Genomic DNA, 10075 nt, shown 5'->3' with positions numbered 1-10075 from the left:
ATGTTATTTAGAGGTGTAACCAGACCTCACCTTCTTGACCTACCTTCTCTTAATCCAGTTGACTCTCCAATAGGGAAACTGTTTCTCTCCTTGTTCCCTCAGAACAACAGATCTACCTGCTTTATTTCAAAAGGAGATTGTATCCATTCCTTATGTCACAACTTACTGGAATACATTTGCCAATAATATCTGTTGGAAAAAAGTCTGGTTATTACCATTAAAATACCTTTTGCTAATTAGTGTAAGTTGATGACAATTCTCCCAGATCCTGGAGGGGTAGTTCTATTAACAACCCCACCACTAGGAGGTGTCCACATGGTCTGATAAACACTCCTAACAACCACACCACTAGGAGGTGTCCACATGGTCTGATAAACACTCCTAACAACCAGACCACTAGGAGGTGTCCACATGGTCTGATAAACACTCCTAACAACCCCACCACTAGGAGGTGTCCACATGGTCTGATAAACACTCCTAACAACCCCACCACTAGGAGGTGTCCACATGGTCTGATAAACACTCCTAACAACCAGACCACTAGGAGGTGTCCACATGGTCTGATAAACACTCCTAACAACCCCACCACTAGGAGGTGTCCACATGGTCTGATAAACACTCCTACAACCCCACCACTAGGAGGTGTCCACATGGTCTGATAAACACTCCTAACAACCCCACCACTAGGAGGTGTCCACATGGTCTGATAAACACTCCTAACAACCCCACCACTAGGAGGTGTCCACATGGTCTGATAAACACTCTTAACAACCCCACCACTAGGAGGTTGTCAACATGGTCTGATAAACACTCCTAACAACCCCACCACGAGGAGGTGTCCACATGGTCTGATAAACACTCCTAACAACCCCACCACGAGGAGGTGTCCACATGGTCTGATAAACACTCCTAACAACCAGACCACTAGGAGGTGTCCACATGGTCTGATAAACACTCCTAACAACCCCACCACTAGGAGGTAATATAATATAATAATAATATATGCCATTTAGCTGACGCTTTTATCCAAAGCGACTTACAGTCATGTGTGCATACATTCTACGTATGGGTGGTCCCGGGAATCGAACCCACTACCCTGGCGTTACAAGCGCCATGCTCTACCAACTGAGCCACAGAAGGACCACAACGATAGACTAGTAGTTAGAGTGGTGGGTCAGTAACTGGTATGGTCAGATAGACTAGTGGTTAGAGTGGTGGGTCAGTAACTGGTATGGTCAGATAGACTAGTGGTTAGAGTGTTGGGTCAGTAACTGGTATGGTCAGATAGACTATTGGTTAGAGTGGTGGTCAGTAACTAGTATGGTCAGATAGACTAGTGGTTAGAGTGGTGGGTCAGTAACTGGTATGGTCAGATAGACTAGTGGTTAGAGTGGTGGGTCAGTAACTGGTATGGTCAGATAGACTAGTGGTTAGAGTGGTGGGTCAGTAACTGGTATGGTCAGATAGACTAGTGGTTAGAGTGGTGGGTCAGTAACTGGTATGGTCAGGTAGACTAGTGGTTAGAGTGGTGGGTCAGTAACTGGTATGGTCAGATAGACTAGTGGTTAGAGTGTTGGGTCAGTAACTGGTATGGTCAGGTAGACTAGTGGTTAGAGTGGTGGGTCAGTAACTGGTATGGTCAGATAGACTAGTGGTTAGAGTGCTGGGTCAGTAACTGGTATGGTATGGTCAGATAGACTAGTGGTTAGAGTGGTGGTGGTCAGTAACTGGTATGGTCAGATAGACTAGTGGTTAGAGTGGTGGGTCAGTAACTGGTATGGTCAGATAGACTAGTGGTTAGAGTGCTGGGTCAGTAACTGGTATGGTCAGATAGACTAATGATTATAGTGTTGGGTCAGTAACAGGTATGGTCAGATAGACTAGTGATTAGAGTGTTGGGTCAGTAACTGGTATGGTCAGATAGACTAGTGGTTAGAGTGTTGGGTCAGTAACAGGTATGGTCAGATAGACTAGTGGTTAGAGTGGTGGGTCAGTAACAGGTATGGTCAGATAGACTAGTGGTTAGAGTGGTGGGTCAGTAACTGGTATGGTTTGATAGACTAGTAGTTAGAGTGTTGGGTCAGTAACTGGTATGGTCAGATAGACTAGTGGTTATAGTGTTGGGTCAGTAACAGGTATGGTCAGATAGACTAGTGATTAGAGTGTTGGGTCAGTAACTGGTATGGTCAGATAGACTAGTGGTTATAGTGTTGGGTCAGTAACAGGTATGGTCAGATAGACTAGTGATTAGAGTGTTGGGTCAGTAACTGGTATGGTCAGATAGACTAGTGGTTAGAGTGGTGGGTCAGTAACTGGTATGGTCAGATAGACTAGTGGTTAGAGTGGTGGGTCAGTAACTGGTATGGTCAGATAGACTAGTGGTTAGAGTGGTGGGTCAGTAACTGGTATAGTCAGGTAGACTAGTGGTTAGAGTGGTGGGTCAGTAACTGGTATGGTCAGGTAGACTAGTGGTTAGAGTGGTGGGTCAGTAACTGGTATGGTCAGATAGACTAGTGGTTAGAGTGGTGGGTCAGTAACTGGTATCGCTGGTTTGAAAACCTGACCCGTCAAGGTGAAAATCTGTCGATGTGCCCTTAAGCAAGACACTTACATCTAATTTGCTCCATGGTCACCATGGTTACTACGACCCTGTACAACAACACCTATCATACTACTATGGCTGACCCTGTACAACAACACCTATCATACTACTATGACCCTGTAAAACAACACCTATCATACTACTATGACCCTGTAAAACAACACCTATCATACTACTATGACTGACCCTGTACAACAACACCTATCATACTACTATGACTGACCCTGTAAAACAACACCTATCATACTACTATGACTGACCCTATAAAACAACACCTATCATACTACTATGACTGACCCTGTAAAATAACACCTATCATACTACTATGACTGACCCTATAAAACAACACCTATCATACTACTATGACTGACCCTGTAAAACAACACCTATCATACTACTATGACTGACCCTGTAAAACAACACCTATCATACTACTATGACTGACCCTGTACAACAACACCTATCATACTACTATGACTGACCCTGTACAACAACACCTATCATACTACTATGACCCTGTACAACAACACCTATCATACTACTATGACTGACCCTGTACAACAACACCTATCATACTACTATGACTGACCCTGTAAAACAACACCTATCATACTACTATGACTGACCCTGTAAACAACACCTATCATACTACTATGACCCTGTACAACAACACCTATCATACTACTATGACTGACCCTGTACAACAACACCTATCATACTACTATGACTGACCCTGTAAAACAACACCTATCATACTACTATGACTGACCCTGTAAAACAACACCTATCATACTACTATGACTGACCCTGTAAAACAACACCTATCATACTACTATGACTGACCCTGTAAAACAACACCTATCATACTACTATGACCCTGTACAACAACACCTATCATACTACTATGACTGACCCTGTAAAACAACACCTATCATACTACTATGACTGACCCTGTACAACAACACCTATCATACTACTATGACTGACCCTGTAAAACAACACCTATCATACTACTATGACTGACCCTGTAAAACAACACCTATCATACTACTATGACTGACCCTGTAAAACAACACCTATCATACTACTATGACTGACCCTGTAAAACAACACCTATCATACTACTATGACTGACCCTGTAAAACAACACCTATCATACTACTATGACTGACCCTGTAAAACAACACCTATCATACTACTGACCCTGTAAAACAACACCTATCATACTACTATGACTGACCCTGTAAAACAACACCTATCATACTACTATGACTGACCCTGTAAAACAACACCTATCATACTACTATGACTGACCCTGTAAAACAACACCTATCATACTACTATGACTGACCCTGTAAAACAACACATATCATACTACTATGACTGACCCTGTAAAACAACACATATCATACTACTATGACTGACCCTGTAAAACAACACATATCACTGCACCTATCATACTACTATGACTGACCCTGTAAAACAACACATATCCCTGCACCTATCATACTATTATGACTGACCCTGTAAAACAACACATATCCCTGCACCTATCATACTACTATGACTGACCCTGTAAAACAACACATATCATACTACTATGACTGACCCTGTAAAACAACACATATCATACTACTATGACTGACCCTGTAAAACAACACCTATCATACTACTATGACTGACCCAGTAAAACAACACCTATCATACTACTATGACTGACCCTGTAAAACAACACCTATCATACTACTATGACTGACCCTGTAAAACAACACCTATCATACTACTATGACTGACCCTGTAAAACAACACCTATCATACTACTATGACTGACCCTGTAAAACAACACCTATCATACTACTATGACTGACCCTGTAAAACAACACCTATCATACTACTAAGACTGACCCTGTAAAACAACACCTATCATACTACTATGACTGACCCTGTAAAACAACACCTATCATACTACTATGACTGACCCTGTAAAACAACACCTATCATACTACTATGACTGACCCTGTAAAACAACACCTATCATACTACTATGACTGACCCTGTAAAACAACACCTATCATACTACTATGACTGACCCTGTAAACAACACCTATCATACTACTATGACTGACCCTGTAAAACAACACCTATCATACTACTATGACTGACCCTGTAAAACAACACCTATCATACTACTATGACTGACCCTGTAAAACAACACCTATCATACTACTATGACTGACCCTGTAAAACAACACCTATCATACTACTATGACTGACCCTGTAAAACAACACCTATCATACTACTATGACTGACCCTGTAAAACAACACCTATCATACTGCTAAGACTGACCCTGTAAAACAACACCTATCATACTACTATGACTGACCCTGTACAACAACACCTATCATACTACTAAGACTGACCCTGTAAAACAACACCTATCATACTACTATGACTGACCCTGTAAAACAACACCTATCATACTACTAAGACTGACCCTGTAAAACAACACCTATCATACTACTATGACTGACCCTGTACAACAACACCTATCATACTACTAAGACTGACCCTGTAAAACAACACCTATCATACTACTATGACTGACCCTGTACAACAACACCTATCATACTACTATGACTGACCCTGTAAAACAACACCTATCATACTACTATGACTGACCCTGTAAAACAACACCTATCATACTACTATGACTGACCCTGTACAACAACACCTATCATACTACTATGACTGACCCTGTACAACAACACCTATCATACTACTATGACTGACCCTGTAAAACAACACCTATCATACTACTATGACTGACCCTGTACAACAACACCTATCATACTACTATGACTGACCCTGTAAAACAACACCTATCATACTACTATGACTGACCCTGTAAAACAACACCTATCATACTACTATGACTGACCCTGTACAACAACACCTATCATACTACTATGACTGACCCTGTACAACAACACCTATCATACTACTATGACTGACCCTGTAAAACAACACCTATCATACTACTATGACTGACCCTGTACAACAACACCTATCATACTACTATGACTGACCCTGTAAAACAACACATTTCACTGAACCAATCTGATGTCTTTAAAAGCTAACCAACATAAAGAAAATTACAGCATAGATGTTTTTATTACAACAGTTAATTTAACAATGCTGTTTATAAATCTAGTTGACATTCATCCCAGGACACCTTGACTTGCATTACCACGTTGGAACATTCTAGTCTTGAAGGACATGAACTGGCAGAACAGGTTTCAGCAAAGTATGGAGTCATTGTTTTCAGGAAGGTGTAACCATGCCGATGGGAGGGACAGGAGGCACACTAAGTGCAAGGGCAGCCAAACAGCATCTACACAAACAGCCACCTGAACTACTGTTCTACAAAGACAAACAGCCACCTGAACTACTGTCCTACAGAGACAAACAGCATCTACACAAACAGCCACCTGAACTACTGTCCTACAAAGACAAACAACATCTACACAAACAGCCACCTTAACTACAGTCCTACAGAGACAAACAGCCACCTGAACTACTGTCCTACAGAGAAAAACAGCATCTACACAAACAGTGAATCTGAGAAAAATGGCTTTAAAGTTTGTTTTCTTGTCCATGCATATCAACCATAACCACTGAAAAATGGCTTTAAAGTTTTTATTTTTTTATTTTTATGGAAACAGTTTGAGTTCTAACTACATTCCAACTGTATTTAATGGTGTTATGTAGTTGTGTTGTCATGTTGTATTGTAGTAACCCTCAACTGTATTTAATGGTGTTATGTAGTTGTGTTGTCATGTTGTATTGTAGTAACCCTCAACTGTATTTAATGGTGTTATGTAGTTGTGTTGTCATGTTGTATTGTAGTAACCCTCAACTGTATTTAATGGTGTTATGTAGTTGTGTTGTCATGTTGTGAATGTTGTATTATAGTAGGCCTAAACCTCAACATTTTCTGGTGATGGAGAGAGACACAGACAATACACAGAGACAGCAACAGAGGAATAGGATATGACGGAGAGAGACACCAGACAAGACACAGAGACAGCAACAGAAGAATAGGATATGATGGAGAGAGACACCAGACAAGACACAGAGACAGAAACAGAAGAATAGGATATGACGGAGAGAGACACCAAACAAGACACAGAGACAGCAACAGAAGAATAGGATATGATGGAGACACCAGACAAGACACAGAGACAGCAACAGAAGAATAGGATATGATGGAGAGAGACACCAGACAAGACACAGAGACAGCAACAGAAGAATAGGATATGACGGAGAGAGACACCAGACAAGACACAGAGACAGCAACAGAAGAATAGGATATGATGGAGAGAGACACCAGACAAGACACAGAGACAGCAACAGAATAATAGGATATGACGGAGAGAGACACCAGACAAGACACAGAGACAGCAACAGAAGAATAGGATATGATGGAGAGAGACACCAGACAAGACACAGAGACAGCAACAGAAGAATAGGATATGATGGAGAGAGACACCAGACAAGACACAGAGACAGCAACAGAATAGGATATGATGGAGACACCAGACAAGACACAGAGACAGCAACAGAATAATAGGATGTGATGGAGAGAGACACCAGACAAGACACAGAGACAGCAACAGAATAGGATATGATGGAGACACCAGACAAGACACAGAGACAGCAACAGAAGAATAGAGTTCCAGACAGTTGTAGAAGGCACATTGTAAGAGCTGTTAAGAGAGAGGGAGGGAGAGAGAACAGGCAGAACCTGATATGTAAATGAGCAGAGCAAACGAAAGTAACTTTTGACGACCTGATGATCATCAGACTGTGTTTCTATTGAGAGATAAAAGGTAAGACGACGATTGTTGTGTATAGTATATAGTTGATGATATTGTTATGTGTATTCATATAGTTGATGATATTGTTATGTGTATTCATATAGTTGATGATATTGTTATGTGTATTCATATAGTTGATGATATTGTTGTGTGTATTCATATAGTTGATGATATTGTTATGTGTATTCATATAGTTGATGATATTGTTGTGTGTATTCATATAGTTGATGATATTGTTATGTGTATTCATATAGTTGATGATATTGTTATGTGTATTCATATAGTTGATGATATTGTTATGTGTATTCATATAGTTGATGATATTGTTATGTGTATTCATATAGTTGATGATATTGTTATGTGTATTCATATAGTTGATGATATTGTTGTGTGTATTCATATAGTTGATGATATTGTTGTGTGTATTCATATAGTTGATGATATTGTTGTGTGTATTCATATAGTTGATGATATTGTTATGTGTATTCATATAGTTGATGATATTGTTATATTCATATAGTTGATGATATTGTTATATTCATATAGTTGATGATATTGTTATGTGTATTCATATAGTTGATGATATTGTTATGTGTATTCATATAGTTGATGATATTGTTGTGTGTATTCATATAGTTGATGATATTGTTATGTGTTTTCATATAGTTGATGATATTGTTATGTGTTTTCATATAGTTGATGATATTGTTATGTGTATTCATATAGTTGATGATATTGTTATGTGTATTAATATAGTTGATGATATTGTTATATTCATATAGTTGATGATATTGTTATGTGTTTTCATATAGTTGATGATATTGTTATGTGTATTCATATAGTTGATGATATTGTTATATTCATATAGTTGATGATATTGTTATGTGTATTCATATAGTTGATGATATTGTTATGTGTATTCATATAGTTGATGATATTGTTATATTCATATAGTTGATGATATTGTTATGTGTGTTCATATAGTTGATGATATTGTTATATTCATATAGTTGATGATATTGTTATGTATATTCATATAGTTGATGATATTGTTATGTGTATTCATATAGTTGATGATATTGTTATGTGTATTCATATAGTTGATGATATTGTTATATTCATATAGTTGATGATATTGTTATGTGTATTCATATAGTTGATGATATTGTTATATTCATATAGTTGATGATATTGTTATGTGTATTCATATAGTTGATGATATTGTTATATTCATATAGTTGATGATATTGTTATGTGTATTCATATAGTTGATGATATTGTTATATTCATATAGTTGATGATATTGTTATATTCATATAGTTGATGATATTGTTATGTGTATTCATATAGTTGATGATATTGTTATGTATATTCATATAGTTGATGATATTGTTATGTGTATTCATATAGTTGATGATATTGTTATGTATATTCATATAGTTGATGATATTGTTATGTGTATTCATATAGTTGATGATATTGTTATATTCATATAGTTGATGATATTGTTATGTATATTCATATAGTTGATGATATTGTTATGTGTATTCATATAGTTGATGATATTGTTATGTGTATTCATATAGTTGATGATATTGTTATGTGTTTTCATATAGTTGATGATATTGTTATGTGTATTCATATAGTTGATGATATTGTTATGTGTATTCATATAGTTGATGATATTGTTATGTGTATTCATATAGTTGATGATATTGTTATGTGTATTCATATAGTTGATGATATTGTTATGTGTATTCATATAGTTGATGATATTGTTATGTGTATTCATATAGTTGATGATATTGTTATGTATATTCATATAGTTGATGATATTGTTGTGTGTATTCATATAGTTGATGATATTGTTATGTGTATTCATATAGTTGATGATATTGTTATGTGTGTTCATATAGTTGATGATATTGTTATGTGTATTCATATAGTTGATGATATTGTTATGTGTATTCATATAGTTGATGATATTGTTATGTGTATTCATATAGTTGATGATATTGTTATGTGTATTCATATAGTTGATGATATTGTTATGTGTATTCATATAGTTGATGATATTGTTATGTGTATTCATATAGTTGATGATATTGTTATGTGTATTCATATAGTTGATGATATTGTTATGTGTGTTCATATAGTTGATGATATTGTTATGTGTATTCATATAGTTGATGATATTGTTATGTGTATTAATATAGTTGATGATATTGTTATATTCATATAGTTGATGATATTGTTGTGTGTATTCATATAGTTGATGATATTGTTATGTAGTTGATGATATTGTTATGTAGTTGATGATATTGTTATGTGTATTCATATAGTTGATGATATTGTTGTGTGTATTCATATAGTTGATGATATTGTTATGTGTATTCATATAGTTGATGATATTGTTATGTGTATTCATATAGTTGATGATATTGTTATGTGTATTCATATAGTTGATGATATTGTTATGTGTATTCATATAGTTGATGATATTGTTATATTCATATAGTTGATGATATTGTTATGTGTATTCATATAGTTGATGATATTGTTGTGTGTGTTCATATAGTTGATGATATTGTTAT

The 10075-nt window shown here is 36.7% G+C and overlaps 2 long non-coding RNA genes across 2 annotated transcripts; one reads left to right on the top strand and one right to left on the bottom strand.

Moving 5' to 3' along the window:
• The first annotated feature begins 1175 nt into the window (after positions 1–1175).
• On the top strand, positions 1176–2047 carry LOC127925048 (uncharacterized). Its single transcript, XR_008119589.1, has 3 exons — positions 1176–1258; positions 1301–1775; positions 2001–2047. It is a non-coding gene; the product is annotated as an uncharacterized LOC127925048 (long non-coding RNA).
• Positions 2048–2706: 659 nt separating this feature from the next.
• On the bottom strand, positions 2707–4515 carry LOC127925047 (uncharacterized). Its single transcript, XR_008119588.1, has 6 exons — positions 4264–4515; positions 3568–3789; positions 3313–3530; positions 3100–3132; positions 2989–3062; positions 2707–2840 (listed from the first exon to the last, which is right to left on the bottom strand). It is a non-coding gene; the product is annotated as an uncharacterized LOC127925047 (long non-coding RNA).
• Positions 4516–10075: the final 5560 nt, after the last annotated feature.

Source organism: Oncorhynchus keta, unplaced genomic scaffold (assembly GCF_023373465.1).
Source record: "Oncorhynchus keta strain PuntledgeMale-10-30-2019 unplaced genomic scaffold, Oket_V2 Un_contig_5006_pilon_pilon, whole genome shotgun sequence".
In the NCBI taxonomy this organism is placed as follows: domain Eukaryota; kingdom Metazoa; phylum Chordata; class Actinopteri; order Salmoniformes; family Salmonidae; genus Oncorhynchus; species Oncorhynchus keta.
The sequence above is the reverse complement of the archived record's forward strand: the minus strand, read 5'-3'. Positions and strand labels throughout refer to the sequence as shown.